The following is a 16,529-nucleotide window of genomic DNA, read 5'->3' as shown; positions in this document are numbered from 1 at the left end:
TGGTTGGTCTGTTCCTACACAGCCCCTTAAGCAGATACACTAGCTGCAATACACTCTGTTAGCGGTACCTGTAAGTTATAACCACTAACTATATCAACATTTGTCTTCAGAAACTCTTCTGTGGGATCAGACCAGATGGACTGAGAAGCAAAATTGTGAGGAAGCATGAGCAATCTCAAGGCTACAAGTCCATCTCCAAAGACCTGAATGTTCCTGTGTCTACCGTGCGCAGTGTCATCATTTGTTCACCACATGCTTCAATGAGTCTTAAACACTCATGACCCCTTCACCAGTCCACCATTAGCTCACATCATCTTCCCTTGGACAAATTTTGGTAAGTACTAACCCAACAAGATCTGCTGTTTTGGAGATATTCTAACCAAGTTGTCTACCCATCAAAATTTGCCCATTGTTAAAATCACTTAGGCTAGGTTCACACCTGTGCCTGATCTGCATTTCGGGTTTTCATCCCCGAATCCACTTAAACAATGCGTAAATTGGACAGAAACCCGACGGACTACATTATAGTCTATGGGGTCCATGGGTTTCTGCTTTTTAAGCGGATTAGGTTTCCATTCTTCAGGTCTGCTTGGGGAAACCCGAACGCAGGTAGGAGCCTTACACTCCTCCATTTTTCCTGCTTTCAACGCATCAACTTGAAAAACGGAGTTCTCTTTCTGCCTAATATATCCCACCCTTTCAAAGGTGCCATTGCCAAGAGATATTCAGTTTTACCTACTTCTATGTTATGGCAGATTGATGTTTGTTCAGCATGCATTGCTTTTGTTGTACAGATCTGTAATATGGCAGCCATAGAATACCATGACCCTATTCTTTACCTCTGTATAGCTCTTGTACTGAAACATACATCATTTTTTTCCCAAAAAGCATTGCATTCTTCTTATTTATTTATTTATTTATTTTACTCCATAGGGAAGCTTAAAATAACAAATGCTATATAGTCATCTGTCCATTTGGCCAAATCTCCATTCAGGTCCCTGGTCTTCCTGACTGTTGGCCCACACAGGAGTATGTCAGCCAATCAGTGGCGTCACAGCAATGCGATATCAAAATGGAGCGTTCGGGCTCAATCCCTGATTGGCTGATGTGGTCGGGTGTAGCAGAATGTAAACAAAAGCCATGGAACTGAACAGACACTATCCAATGGATTCCCAGCCAGCCAGGCAGTTGAGTACATAGTATTGGTTATTTTAAGCCTCCTTAGGAAGTAAAAGGAGAAGCAGAAGAACCATTTATAGGAACAATAGTTCTGTGGTTTGATACTGCTGTCCTATCATTATACAATAGATAGAAACTGAGCTATACATCTGTGCTATATAGAGCTCAGCTTCTCTACTCTATCATATTACCTATATATCACAGAGCTCAGCTTCTCTCCTCTATCATATAACCCTATATATCACAGAGCTCAGCTTCTCTCCTCTATCATATAACCCTATATATCACAGAGCTCAGCTTCTCTCCTCTATCATATAACGCTATATATCACAGAGCTCAGCTTCTCTCCTCTATCATATAACCCTATATATCACAGCGCTCAGCTTCTCTCCTCTATCATATAACCCTATATATCACAGAGCTCAGCTTCTCTCCCGCTATCATATAATACTATATATCACAGAGCTCAGCTTCTCTCCTCTATCATATAACCCTATATATCACAGAGCTCAGCTTCTCTCCTCTATCATATAACCCTATATATCACAGAGCTTAGCTTCTCTCCTCTATCCTATATACCTATATATCACAGAGCTCAGCTTCTCTCCTCTATCATATACCCCTATATATCACACAGCTTAGCTTCTCTCCTCTATCCTATATACCTATATTAGAGATGAGCGAACAGTGTTCTATCGAACACATGTTCGATCGGATATCAGGGTGTTCGCCATGTTCGAATCGAATCGAACACCGCGTGGTAAAGTGCGCCAAAATTCGATTCCCCTCCCACCTTCCCTGGCGCCTTTTTTGCACCAATAACAGCGCAGGGGAGGTGGGACAGGAACTACGACACCGGGGGCATTGAAAAAAATTGGAAAAAGTCATTGGCTGCCGAAATCAGGTGACCTCCATTTTAGACGAATAGTGGATTTCAAATCCGGGTCATATGAGAATGTGAACTTTGTGACTATGAGACAGGGATAGCTGTACAGGCAGGGATAGCTAGGGATAACCTTTATTTAGGGGGGAATGTTATTAAAAATAACTTTTTGGGGCTCTATCGGGTGTGTAATTGTGATTTTTGTGAGATAAACTTTTTCCCATAGGGATGCATTGGCCAGTGCTGATTGGCCAGAGTACGGAACTCGACCAATCAGCGCTGGCTCTGCTGGAGGAGGCGGAGTCTAAGATCGCTCCACACCAGTCTCCATTCAGGTCCGACCTTAGACTCCGCCTCCTCCAGCAGAGCCAGCGCTGATTGGCCGAATTCCGTACTCTGGCCAATCAGCACTGGCTAATGCATTGTATTGGCGTGATGAAGCAGTGCTGAATGTGTGTGCTTAGCACACACATTCAGCTCTACTTCATCGGGCTTGAACCCTTGTGCACCCTCGGCTCTGCTACATCAGAGCCGAGGGTGCGCTTGAACCCTTGTGCACACTCTGCTTCATCAAGCTAATAGAATGCATTGGCCAGCGCTGATTGGCCAATGCATTCTATTAGCCCGATGAAGTAGAGCTGAATGTGTGTGCTAAGCACACACATTCAGCACTGCTTCATCACGCCAATACAATGCATTAGCCAGTGCTGATTGGCCAGAGTACGGAATTCGGCCAATCAGCGCTGGCTCTGCTGGAGGAGGCGGAGTCTAAGGTCGGACCTGAATGGAGACTGGTGTGGAACGATCTTAGACTCCGCCTCCTCCAGCAGAGCCAGCGCTGATTGGCCGAATTCCGTACTCTGGCCAATCAGCACTGGCTAATGCATTGTATTGGCGTGATGAAGCAGTGCTGAATGAGTGTGCTTAGCACACACATTCAGCTCTACTTCATCGGGCTAATAGAATGCATTGGCCAATCAGCGCTGGCCAATGCATTCTATTAGCGTGAACTGAGTTTGCACAGGGGTTCTAGTGCACCCTCGGCTCTGCTACATCAGATTGCTACATCTGATGTAGCAGTGCCGAGTGTGCATCAGATGTGTAGTTGAGCAAAACTGACTCAGCACTGCTAAGTCTCTGCATTCGCATAGGAATGCATTGGCCAGCCTTCGGCCAATCAGCGCTGGCTCTGCCGGAGGAGGCGGAGTCTAAGGTCGGACCTGAATGGAGACTGGTGTGGAGCGATCTTAGACTCCGCCTCCTCCAGCAGAGCCAGCGCTGATTGGTCGAGTTCCGTACTCTGGCCAATCAGCACTGGCCAATGCATTTCTATGGGGAAAAGTTAGCATGCGAAAATCGCAAACTGACAGGGATTTCCATGAAATAAAGTGACTTTTATGCCCCCAGACATGCTTCCCCTGCTGTCCCAGTGTCATTCCAGGGTGTTGGTATCATTTCCTGGGGTGTCATAGTGGACTTGGTGACCCTCCAGACACGAATTTGGGTTTCCCCCTTAACGAGTTTATGTTCCCCATAGACTATAATGGGGTTCGAAACCCATTCGAACACTCGAACAGTGAGCGGCTGTTCGAATCGAATTTCGAACCTCGAACATTTTAGTGTTCGCTCATCTCTAACCTATATATCATAGAACTCAGCTTCTCTCCTCTATCATATAACCCTATATATCACAGAGCTCAGCTTCTCTCCTCTATCATATAACCCTATATATCATAGAACTCAGCTTCTCTCCTCTATCATATAACCCTATATATCACAGAGCTTAGCTTCTCTCCTCTATCCTATATACCTATATATCACAGAGCTCAGCTTCTCTCCTCTATCCTGTATACCTATATATCACAGAGCTCAGCTTCTCTCCTCTATCATATAACCCTACATATCAGAGCTTAGCTTCTCTCCTCTATCACATAACCCTATATATCACAGAACTTAGCTTCTCTCCTCTATCATATAACCCTATATATCACAGAACTCAGCTTCTCTCCTCTATCATATAACCCTATATATCACAGAGCTCAGCTTCTCTCCTCTATCATATAACCCTATATATCACAGAGCTCAGCTTCTCTCCTATATCATATAACCCTATATATCACAGAGCTCAGCTTCTCTCCTATATCATATAACCCTATATATCACAGAGGTCAGCTTCTCTCCTCTATCATATAACCCTATATATCACAGAGCTCAGCTTCTCTCCTCTATCATATAACCCTATATATCACAGAGCTTAGCTTCTCTCCTCTATCATATAACCCTATATATCACAGTGCTCAGCTTCTCTCCTCTATCATATAACCTATATATCTCAGAGCTCAGCTTCTCTCCTCTATCATATAACCCTATATATCACAGTGCTCAGCTTCTCTCCTCTATCATATAACCCTATATATCACAGAGCTCAGCTTCTCTCCTCTATCATATAACCCTATATATCACAGTGCTCAGCTTCTCTCCTCTATCATATAACCCTATATATCACAGAGCTCAGCTTCTCTCCTCTATAATTGTACCCTACATATCACCATATTCAGCTTATCTCCCTCTATCATATAACCCTATATATCACAGAGCTCAGCTTCTCTCCTCTATCATATAACCCTATATATCACAGAGCTCAGCTTCTCTCCTCTATCATATAACCCTATATATCACAGAGCTCAGCTTCTCTCCTCTATCACATAACCCTATATATCACAGAGCTCAGCTTCTTTCCCTCTATCATATCCTGCTCTCAAATAGGCAGTACAAATAACCTAACCACTTTGCTATAACACTATGTCTGAGCCCCACTGGATATAGGGATTAATTGGAATGGTGACAATCTTGTGCAGCACTTTGGAATGAGTCGGTATTCTATAGATAACTAGAAATAAGAAGCAATAAGTATTTGTTGACCTGCTCTTAGTGTTTATACATTTGGGTCCATAGTTGCAATACCCTTGGCTGCCTCTTGGCTGTAACTGTAGGGCTCTAAAGTAGTGATTAGAAGGGCACAACAACACATTAGCACAAATGAAGAGCTTTAGGATAACCTTTAATCAACCATCAGCCAAATATTCACCCAAGTTTATTATAGCCTGGCTCAAGTCTAGAATCCTAGGGGTTTCCCTGATAAGTTGTAGATCAGTACAGGTACGACTGCGGAGACCCCTACCGATCATGAGAATGGGATTGCTTAGCTTCTTCTTCTGAATGGAGAAGTGGATAGTCAGGCAGCTCCATTCACTTCATAGGGCATGCCAAAGCATAGTACTTGGTGGTGTCACTGAAATATAAGGAGTGGGCGCACATTTGTCCATCTACTGTTCCATTCATCTAAGCTAAGCACCCATCAGACCCCTACCAATCTGCATCATAGCCCCTATCCACAAGATAAGGGATAAGTTTAACCAAAAATACCCGAAAACCTGTACCTGGCTGAATTTACGTAGAACCCATAGAAGGCTCCATAATAAGTGTATTATCTATAGCAGTTCATTATTCCATTTCGATGTCATCTTAGAAATTTTCTCAAATCAAGTTTTCTTGGCGTAACATTATTAAAAATCTCGCCATTCTATAAAAGCAAACGCGGCCCCATCAATGATGAATAATAAGAATAAACCTGCTTACATGAAATCCCGACATCTCCAGATATAATTCACATCATTACGCAAGATCTTAAGAATTTCTTAAATAATGATGTGCTCTCCAACGCCAGATATAAGAAAATCGGATGCGTTGCTAGGTAATTGAATCAGTAAAACATTTCACTAAAAATAGCCCTGTTGTTTTTCCCACCTTAACCTGTTCTGCTTCTCCCCGTCCACTTATTTACATAGGGTTGTAGGGTTTTAATAATGCCACCTTACCCCTCTCATACTCACGCTAGCAGCAAACTTTTTTTCACTTAAAAAATTGCAAAAACTACAAAAATTGTAAAAGGCAAAAACAGTATCAAATAAATCGGTAAATTCTTCGTACCGATACATTTTCCCAATTCTAATAATGATAATACGGAAACGAATGCGAATTTGGTTTATGAACTACACATAAAAAATCCAACATAATTGGTAAGGAATTATTTCCAAAGTTCTGCATAGAAATTTATGCACAAAAATCAGATTTAATAATAAAATAATATAACAATAAATATTATTATAATAAAATAAAATAAAAAACAAACAAACATATAATATAATAAAAAAATATAAAAAAATAACATATAATATAATAAAAAAATATAAAAAAATAACATATAATATAATAAAAAAATATAAAAAAATAACATATAATATAATAAAAAAAAATAGAGACAATGAAGCCACAAGTTGTCCTCTTATCAATAAGGATGCCGTCTTACCACTTAGTTCTCCTTAAAAGCTGAGTCCTGTCTCCGTAATTCTCCTCTCAACGGCAATGAGAGCAAAGAAGCTTCTCAGGAAAACATTGCAAATCCTGCGGTTTCAATAGGAGATGCTGAGGATTGGAGGAGGAGGAGCGAGCCAGCCTTAAGGTTTAGTGGCCCCTTATTGGAATGTGAGTATTGCTGCTTCTATTTTTCACTGTGATTGACTGGAGGATAATTATTGTGCTGCCTTTGGGAGAATAAGAATATATAGCAATATTATACAGCTAGACCGGATTGGGAGCAGCGTTCATAAACTCATCTGGGGGGGGAGAAAGAAGATTTGAAATTTGGAACGTGTTTTTCTTCGATGTGTAATAATTACTTGCAAGAGAGAAAACAAAAAATTCACATAAAAAACATAAAAAAAGAGTATATTGCATTTTTATGAAATTACATTTATATCATTATTTTGTTTGCTTTTTAGCGCCAACGTATTCAGGAATATTGTCATCACTCACTGTCCCCATATATGGCTGACAATCTAAATTCCTTATCAATATGTCTTTGGAGGGTGGACGGAAAACGGAGTACATGGGTGGAACCCCACATAAGCACAGGGTGGACATAGAGACTCCTTGCAGATGTTGTGCTTGGTTGGATTCGAGCCTAAGGTATCACAATGCATTAGTGCTAACCACTGTAATACATTAGTATATTACTTTATTGTATTACTAGCCTATGCCCGCAACTTCGTCTGCAGGTTGTTGGCGTCGATGATCCGCCTATATTCAGCAAATTGCTGCTGTCAATGGTTTGCCTGCTCCAGCATCTTGGCAGATCTCAAGCTATCCTGCTGCTGAACTTGTTCCTCACGCCGTGCCTGTGATTGTTCTGGCATCTCAGCAGCTCGCTGGGACACCAGATAATGAGCATCTTGTTGGTGTTGATGATCCACCTTTTCCGGCACTTAGGCAGCTGTCAAGATGGCCTGCCACTGAACTCATTCCTTGCGCTGTGCCTGTGATTGTTTCGGCATCTCAGCAGCTCGCTGAGCGTGTTGTTGGTGTTGATGATCCACATGCTCCAGTGTTTCGGCAGCTCTCAAGCTGGCCTGCCGCTGAACTTGTTTCTCGCACCGTGCCTGTGATTGTTCCGGTATCTCAGCAGCTCACTGAGATGCCATATAATGAGTGTGTTGTTGGCATCAATTATCCCCCTGAGCTCTGCTTCAGGAGAAGTCTGTTGACTTTTGGCTACCTTCATAGCTCTCATTGTTTTAGAATTTTGTGACAAATTAGATTTTCTTTTTCGCGGCATGTTTAAAATTGGCAAACTGCGAATTTGCATTAAAAGTGTTTTCCCATCCAGTGTGTCAGCACTGCCTGGAGCAGATCAGATAATATGCAAATGCTTGTATATAATGGACTCAGGGTTAGCTGTATGTTTACATAGAGAGATAACAGACCTGGCTTTATAAGTCTGCTGCAAACAGCAGTTTAATATAGTATGTGAACATAAATTCATAACAGTCGTGAAGCCGTGTTATTTACCGGGATAAAAAGTAGCCTGTGTGTTAATCGAGGTTACAAACTATCTATGTACCACATTTTATCCAAATCTGTTCAGCCGTTTTTGCGTGATTGAGTAATAGAGATGAGCGAACAGTAAAATATTCGATATTCGTTCGAATAGTTGAATATTGAGGGGCTATTATAGTCTATGGGGAAAAAATGCTTGTTTCAGGGGATCCCACTCTTCGACTCAGGAGAGTCACCAAGTCCACTATGACACCCCAGGAAATGATGCCAACACCCTGGAATGCAACTGGGACAGCAGGGGAAGCATGTCTGGTGGCATCTAACATGCCAAAGTCACTGTATTACGTCGAGATCCATGTCAGCTTGCGATATGCGCGAGCTGACTTTTTCCCATAGGAATGAATTGACCAGCGTTGATTGGCCGAATGCCATACAGACTACATACTACGCTGGTTCTGCCGGAGGAGGCGGAGTCTAAGATCGGTCCACAGCAGTCTCCATTCTGGTCCGATCTTAGATTCCGCCTCCTATGTGAATGGACCCTAGGCCGGGTTCAGACTAGGATCTTTGGTCTGGAATTTGACACGGAGGTCACCTCAGATTCCAGAGCAAAGAACTGCTAGCCGCACCTGCACCGGCATTCAGTTGCGGCATTCTGCTCCAGATTAGGCCCAAATGAATGGTCGGGAAGGAGGTGTCACAAGGTGAATGTCCGCGGCTGAATAAACCATGGAATCTGCCTGAAGAAAGGGCAGGTTACTTCTTTTTCTGCGAGCGAGAACAAACTGCTCACGGAAAAAGGAAATGACCGCCTCCCATTGATTTCAATGGGAGTCGGTTTTTGGAGCAGGATTTTGACGCGGATTCCGTGTCAAAATCATGACCAAAATCCCCTGTCTGAACCTGGCCTAAGGGTACGGTCACATTTTTCAACTTGAGAGGCGGATTCCACTTCAAAATCAGCTCCAAATTCTCCTGAAATTTGCCTCCCAGCATCATGCTCAAATTTCAGGAGGATTTTGTCTGTTAATTCTCATCGATTTGAATGTGTGACAGAAAGATACTGTCTGGCTCTGGTGGGATATACAAACTCGATGGCGGATTCCTTGGTGGAATTTGGTCAACCAGAAAAATTCAGCCTCAAATTCCTGAATCTGAATTTTTCAGCTTGTATAAATTCTACTATGTGAACATACCCTTACTGGGGCAACACTTGGCCCGCATGCATTTCTACTGAAATAAATTTAGATCACTGTAGAAAAAACTCGAATTGATCTGGATGTTGTACACATAATATAGATGTTCATAAGGGGGTTGTATTAACGGAACTGGTCTTAGATGGCTTGACCAGTGGCATAACTACCACCATAGCAGCGGTAGCAGCTGCCACAGGGCCCGGGACATTAGGGGCTCAGTGACAGCCACAACCGCTGCTATCATTATACTCGGGGGTCTTTTCGGACTCCCGAGTATAATGATCGGCGGACCAGGAGAGGTACGAAACATTAAAAACACCGTTACTTACCTCTCCACGATCCTGCCAGGCCTCCTTCCTAGTTGACTGACGTCTCTGACATCACATGAACCTGGCCTGCGTCCCGGGTCATGAGACGTCCGACGTCATTGAAGAAGGACAGCAGCGGAGAAGACAGCATAGGAGCCGGAGACAGGTAAGAAACAGTAGTTTTTTATGTTTTATTCCCCCGGGTCTCAGATTATTATACTTTGGGGTCTGAAGAGACCCCAGAATATAATACTTGTTTATGGGTGTCCACAGTGGAGCATACTACTGAGTTCAGGGCCACTGTTGGGGATAATACTGTGTGCAGGGGCCACTATTGGGGATAATACTGTGTGCATTGGCCACTATGGGGGATAATACTGTGTGCAGGGACCACTATGGGTGATAATACTGTGTGAAGGGGCCATTATGGGGCATAATAGAACGTGCAGGAATGCGTAGGAGGGGGTTGGTCGAGGTCTTCGGCGTTGGTGTCGGTCAGGGGGGGGGGGGGGAATGTCAAAAGTTGGCCACGGGGCCCCGCCATTCCTAGTTACGCTACTGCTCTCGACTCCATTGTTTGAACTTGTGGGGCTCTTGTAGGGCTTTGTTCAGATCATACTGCTTACTGTACAGTTACGTGAATGACTGTCACACACCAGAAGCTACTGGAGCCATTTATACCCTTAGGCTCTTCCCATAACCTTTTAGGCACCAGATTCATAATCATTCATATAGATTTATTTCACATACATGATGGATCTCATATGTATCCCAGTTATCATTTTGAGAAGAAATATTTTATACATCACACCTTCTCAAAGCCGTACAATGGCTTCAACATTTCATATAGTATACAATGTACTGAAAAGCCAGAAAAAAGTCTAGATGGGGATATGACGTGGCAAAAATCCATGGTATTTTATAGTCCCTGCAAAGTGGATGGGATTCTGGTTTTTGTAAATCGTAACATTTCAGTTATACCTACGGAGATGCTGGTGTTCTCCATATAGGTATAATAGGAACAAAAACATGGGGATGAAGGGTAATTCGAAATAATATTATTATTATTTTTTTATATTTTAGCAGTGTGTTTGTTCTTCTGGTCCTCCAACAGATGTGAACCAGGGAGCAGCCCCATACCCTTCATGGGGGCTGATGAATGCCAAACACCACCTGTAGACAGGCATGATGCTGTTATTGTAAGAAAGCAGCCATGTGTTTCTAATCATGGACACCCTCCAGATGCAGAAGCCAACAGGTTCATTGTGAATTTTCCAACAATTTCAAATTTGGCCAAACCTGAAATTGTTGGGATTTGCCATCCATAAAACATTATATTCTGGAATCCCATAATAAAATAAATCAGGGGTGGCAAAAAAAAAAGAAAACAAAATACTCATAACACCTTCCATCATCTTTCCGGGGCTCTGCGGTGCCATACAATCTTCTTTCCTAGATTTGACAATAGTGTCAAGATGTCAATACCCTCACCTGACTGCTGAAGTCCAATCATAAGCTGCAGTGGTCATTGGAAAGGAGCGTACAAATGTTTTTTGTTCTTTTTTCTGGTCCTTTGATACTCTGGGGTCTGAACCCAAACTTGCGAGCCAAACTCACAACTGAAATGAACCTTGTGCAGTTCGCCCATCACTAGTCAGAACTGATAATGGCGACACAAAGCATCTCTAGCTCGCTCTTTAGGAGTAGACAGTCCATTGACAAAGTGAACCAACCATGTAATACTTCATTTCCCCTGTGGAGGCACTGCAGAGAAATTGGGCATTTGCTTCTGGGTTCTTCCAGAGATTACAGCTGACCACTTGGATTCTTAGCAGCAGGACACTTGTGGTCAGATTATTAACTCTCCAATGTGGACCACTTTAAATCGGGAACAAATACCCTTTGTTTTCTTATGTTTGGTGACAGGGATGTAGGGGGAGTATGATAGCAGTTCCCAGTTGGCCTATACCTTACAATCTTCCATTTTGGAGTGGCACCTTACCATATTGTGATAACTGATGCCTACTAATAATCTTCAACCGCATGCAATGTAAATTTCAATACACCGTGGACAGCCATGTAGCAGAATCGTGTTCCGCCACTCTGTCGGAGTTTTGCGGATCGATGTCGCTGTCCTGACAAGTGCTGCCATCTGTTTCCTGCCTCTGTTAGCAGCTAAATCTAAAGTGAGTGACTTCCAGGAGTGATCAGGAATAGACTCCGGTTAATAAGGTTTAATTTACTTACAAAAAGTGTTATCAGAATGAAGGCGGCCGCGCTCATCGATACAACTTCATTAACTGAATATATGACCCTGGCCGCCGGAATGACTTTTCCAATGTCCAATCAATGCGGGGAGGTGATTACTAATTGACAGGTAGTTAACATAATTCTTCTTGTCATTTACCTTTTCTACATGATGGGTCAATACATTGACTGAATACTAAATGGGAAAATGCAATGTTCTCAGACCATAAGGCAGCGGAGATGAGCTTAGGCAGCGGAATTAAAGGGAAAGTTCATTGTACTGTCCAGATAGAAGAGATTGGGGTTTAATCATCAGGGCTGTGACCTCATGTGCTCAGGTTTCTTGAAGTCTCTAGGGAGACATCTTCCTGGATGATAATGTGGTTATATGCCTAATAACATTGACACATTAGCTTCACTTACCCCTCCCTCCCTCCTCCCATACCCTGGAGAGTAATCATTCACAGAAGATGTCTCACTCAGCTATTCCTTGGAATCTCCTTTACTATTTGTTTTTAGCATTACTGCTATTATGAAGAATGACAAATAAAGTAACATTACAGGTCCTCTCCTTGTTTAGTCTTTTAGTAACATGTATTGTAATCGTCCAGGTTCCTACTATATCTCATGTACTAAAGAGTATTAGTAGGTCTGGGTCAGTGACTGGCAATTTTAATTCTATCTGCATCATTAGAAATTAGGTCCTGGGATGGGATTTAGGAAGAGGGGCATTGTGGCTATCAGATAGGGTACTGTGGCTGTCCTAGGAAGTATAGTATGTGGTGTAATAGTGAGGAGTCAGAGATGGCTTACCAGTAGGGTTGAGATTTCAGGATCGATTTTAAAATCTGATTTCCGATCATTTTCCAGCCGATCCCGATCGTGAAATTTGCTCGATCGGATCCCGATCGGCGATTGAGCAAATTTCATGATCAAGATCGGCTCGAAAATGATCGGAAAACGGATTTTAAAATCGATCCTGAAATCTCAAGATCGGCTCAACCCAAGTCAATGCTTCTCTATGGGAAAAGTCACTTTTAGGGTTGAGCCGATCTTGAGATTTCAAAATCCGATTTCCGATCATTTTCCAGCCGATCTCAATCGTGAAATTTGCTCTATTGCCGATCGGGATCCGATCTTTTCCAACCCCGATCGCTCAACCCTACTTACCAGTAAACTATGCAGGGGGACATGAAAACTAGAAGAAGCCTTCATGACGGTCTGGGCTCGATGGAAACCACAAAGCAAATGTACAAGTACAATCTTTTATAGGTAAACAATGAAGAGTTATAGTTCAAAGTATTTCAAGTATATGTTAAAAGTATATAGCAAAGTGTACATTCACCCAGTGGCCAGTGCATGGTACTAGTCTTCGAGATATAAGTATTTGAAGTGACTTTCCAGCTAAACTTCTCTGTATTATACTCAGGGAGGAAACTCAATTTCAGCATGGGATTTCACAGAAAGGAGCCAAAATCTACTAATAAAGTATATTACAAAATGTATTTATGACACAAATACTTCCAGACAATAGGAAGTTGTTTGAAGAATTAGGTACACTTTAAGGATCCTATCCCCATAACTTTGTGCCTTCATTTTTCCGCACATCCTGACCTCTGCCTCCATAAATGCTTCACTTGACCACCATTCGCTCTAACTTTCTTGGTACCGTGACTAGATGACTTCAACTCATCCTTCTGCCATTGGAGACTTCTCCGGCTCTAGCAATCTAGGGATGGTGGGAAAGTAACGGTAAAGGCTGGATAACTAAGTTCCACATCTCAGGCTGGATTCACGCCTGTGCTTGGCTTCAATTGGGGGATTCTGTCCCCAATTCCGCTTGAATTAGGTAGGGGTACACAACCTTTGGCACTTCAGCTGTTATAAAACTACAACTCCCAGCATGCATACCTGTTCTACTCTTCTTGGAACTCCTATGGAAGTGAATGGAGCATGTTAGGAGTTGTAGTTTCACAGCAGCATGAGTACCAAAGGTTGCAAGCAGAATTGGGTTTCCGGAAACCCAAGCATAGTTGTCAACCTAGCATTAATGAGCATTAACAAAAAATTGGAAATGGAAAATTTGCAAATGGAAAATTAAATAAGAGATCGATGAAGTTTAGAATAGCAGTTGCCCCGTACTCCATCCAGACCTTGTATACCATTCCAGTTACTAGTTCCCCATACGAAGTGAATCTATTGTCACTGGAGGTGTTTCTGTCGGATGAGTCATCTCCCAATTGATCGACCTGCGCTATTTTCAGGATTTTCTTTGAAAAACAAGGAAGCGCTTTATTAAACCTCCTCCAGCAGCTGCATGTCCTGCTATAATATTAAGGACACAGCTGCAAAACCAGAGACACAAGCCCCCCATCTCCTGTTCATTGTGACTTTAGTATTTTATCAGTGTCTATGCAGCTATCCTGCAATCCATAGAACCAGATTTCTAACTACAACTCCATCACATTGTATTGACCATCCGTGCTCCTTCCATCTTCTAGATGTAATTGTGTCTTAGCTCTCGTTTTCATCCTCCTACACACATGTTAGCATCATCTACATTATGTTCCAATGGGACAGGCATCTTATTCCTTTCTTGAAAGTCTTCATGCTGTGTAAACCTTTAGGTAATCCAACTGGTGATCGATTGCTCCATGAGAGCAAATATGAGACCTGCTTTAAATTTTTCTTGGTCATTCTAATCTTTATAATCTTTCAGTCATATGACGGTATAATACATGAGCAGCAATGAACGTAATATAAAATACAGCCAACTTGGGCTACATGACATGCAGTATATGATAGGAGTTCCTCACTTATTAACACCTCCAGTCTAAATAGTGATACATAGCGGTGAGTAAAGCTCACATATTGGTCAGGAGGAGAATTGGAACCAGCCCTACAGATAGGTTAGGTCACCTGAATCTAACAGAATTTTCCTGTTGTGGGTCGGTGTTACTTGCGTTGGTGAGATCACTGTTTTTCTCAATATGCAACCAAGCTTTTTGAAGCAATAAGGGCGTTCCTGTTGCTCCAAACAGCTAATTTGCATATTGACAAAAAAAGGGATATTCTGGGAATAGAGGCAGCGATTAACAAAGGGAAAACACCATTTGATGCAGGGGACCTTAATCTATCTATGCCCCAATAATGTTGCCCACATCACACCAAAGAGAGACTCTTGTTGCAATGGTCTGATAGAATTGCTTACCTTTTAAATTACTTAGTGTACCAAAGTAGGGTTACGACGGTCTCGGGTTACGACGTTTCGAGGTTACAACTAGAGATGAGCGAGTAGGTCCTTGCTAGTCGGGAGTGCTGGCAGCTTGCATTTATGCGGGAGCTGATTTTTTTCTCATAGGAATGCATTGGCCAGCGTTGATTGGCGAAGTCTAAAATCGGACTACGATAGAGACTGCTGTGGTCCAATCTTAGACTCCGTCTCTGGCAGAACCAGCGTTGATTGGCCGAATGCTGTACACTGGCCAATCAACGCTGTTCAATTCATTCCTATGAGAAAAAGTAAGCTCCCTCGTAACAGCAAGCTGCCAGCTCTCTTCCGACTAGCAAGGACGAGCCTGCTGCAGAACCAGCGTTGATTTGCCACAAGCTCGTCTTTGCTAGCTGGGAGAGATGGCAGCTGCAAGCTGCCAGCTCTCCCTGTACAGTATGTGATTTAGTGTGCAGTGGCTCGGAACCGAGGAAGACTGTACTGTACTGTATATGGTACAGTCTTCCTCGGTTCTGAGCCACTGCACACTAAATCACGTTGATCCGTTCCTACGCGGCGTCGAAATTCGGTTTACGACACCACGTAAGAACGGATCAACGTTGTAAGTTGAGGACTACCTGTATTTACCTAGAACACCAAGGCAGTTGTGTGAACACCTCAGACACATTATCCGATTTTCAGGGAAGTTCCATTTCCATTTTTATGGAATTGGAACATCACCTATACTAACCCCCCACCAAACCCATCATACTTGCCTGTCTTCCAGGCAGTACCCTTTGGGCACGGGCTGTCACTTCCTTCTTGGTGGCTGGCACCTCCTCTTCTTGACATCTGCCAGCCACCCTTGCCTGCACAAGCCGGAATGCCAGCATGCACAGAAAGGCTTGCCCAAAAATACAGGTAAGTATGATGGGGTGGGGGTGGGAGTTGAGTTTCTTAGGAAGGGTTAATAGTGGATGGGCTACCTACGGAACCAGGGAGGGGTTGTGAATTAGAAAGGGAGGGGGAGTGAGTGAGAGAGGAAAGTGGTGTGAGTCAGCTCTGAGTGGCCTCGTCTGCAGATATGAAGTCTGGGATGTGAAAGACTCTCTGCCCACATCCCAGACTTCATATCTGCAGACGAGAAGAGGAAACTCTACATCCTACTGGGAGAAGAAGAGGCCACTGTGGAGATCGCTGCCCAATACGTGTCCAGCTGTCACCAAACCAGAGGAAGATGAGACTCCATGGACTGTTATATTTATCCCAATACACCCGCCCCACCCACCCCCACCCCCACCCACCCCCACCCCCACCTCCCCATATAGCAGTCACCAACGAAGAGGAAGATGAGACTCCATGGACTGTTATAACCGAACCCCCCCCCATACCCACCACCCACCCACCACCCACCCAACCCAACTCCCCCCCCCACCCACCCACTTTACTAGCTTTGGCAATGCCAAATACCTATTCGGACGTGCCAATAAAGCATTTTTTGATTTGATTTGATTTGGTAGAAAAACAAAACAGGAAGATACCCATGTAAACAAATGCAGAAGGTGCCAGAAGCTCCCAGAGAAACACAGAAACGACTCAAAATACTGCTA

The 16,529-nt window shown here is 43.1% G+C and overlaps 1 protein-coding gene across 1 annotated transcript in view; it reads right to left on the bottom strand.

Moving 5' to 3' along the window:
- Nucleotides 1-6,492, bottom strand: part of LOC142210470 (putative glutamate receptor) — a 31,663-nt gene extending 25,171 nt beyond the window's left edge. Inside the window, exon 1 of the mRNA XM_075279632.1 lies at nt 6,432-6,492. The gene's annotated coding sequence lies outside the window, so the exon portion shown is untranslated. The remainder of the gene's footprint in view (nt 1-6,431) is intronic.
- Nucleotides 6,493-16,529: the final 10,037 nt, after the last annotated feature.

The sequence above is a fragment of the Leptodactylus fuscus genome, chromosome 6 (assembly GCF_031893055.1).
Source record: "Leptodactylus fuscus isolate aLepFus1 chromosome 6, aLepFus1.hap2, whole genome shotgun sequence".
Taxonomy (NCBI): domain Eukaryota; kingdom Metazoa; phylum Chordata; class Amphibia; order Anura; family Leptodactylidae; genus Leptodactylus; species Leptodactylus fuscus.
This window is presented reverse-complemented; position numbering and strand designations above follow the sequence as displayed.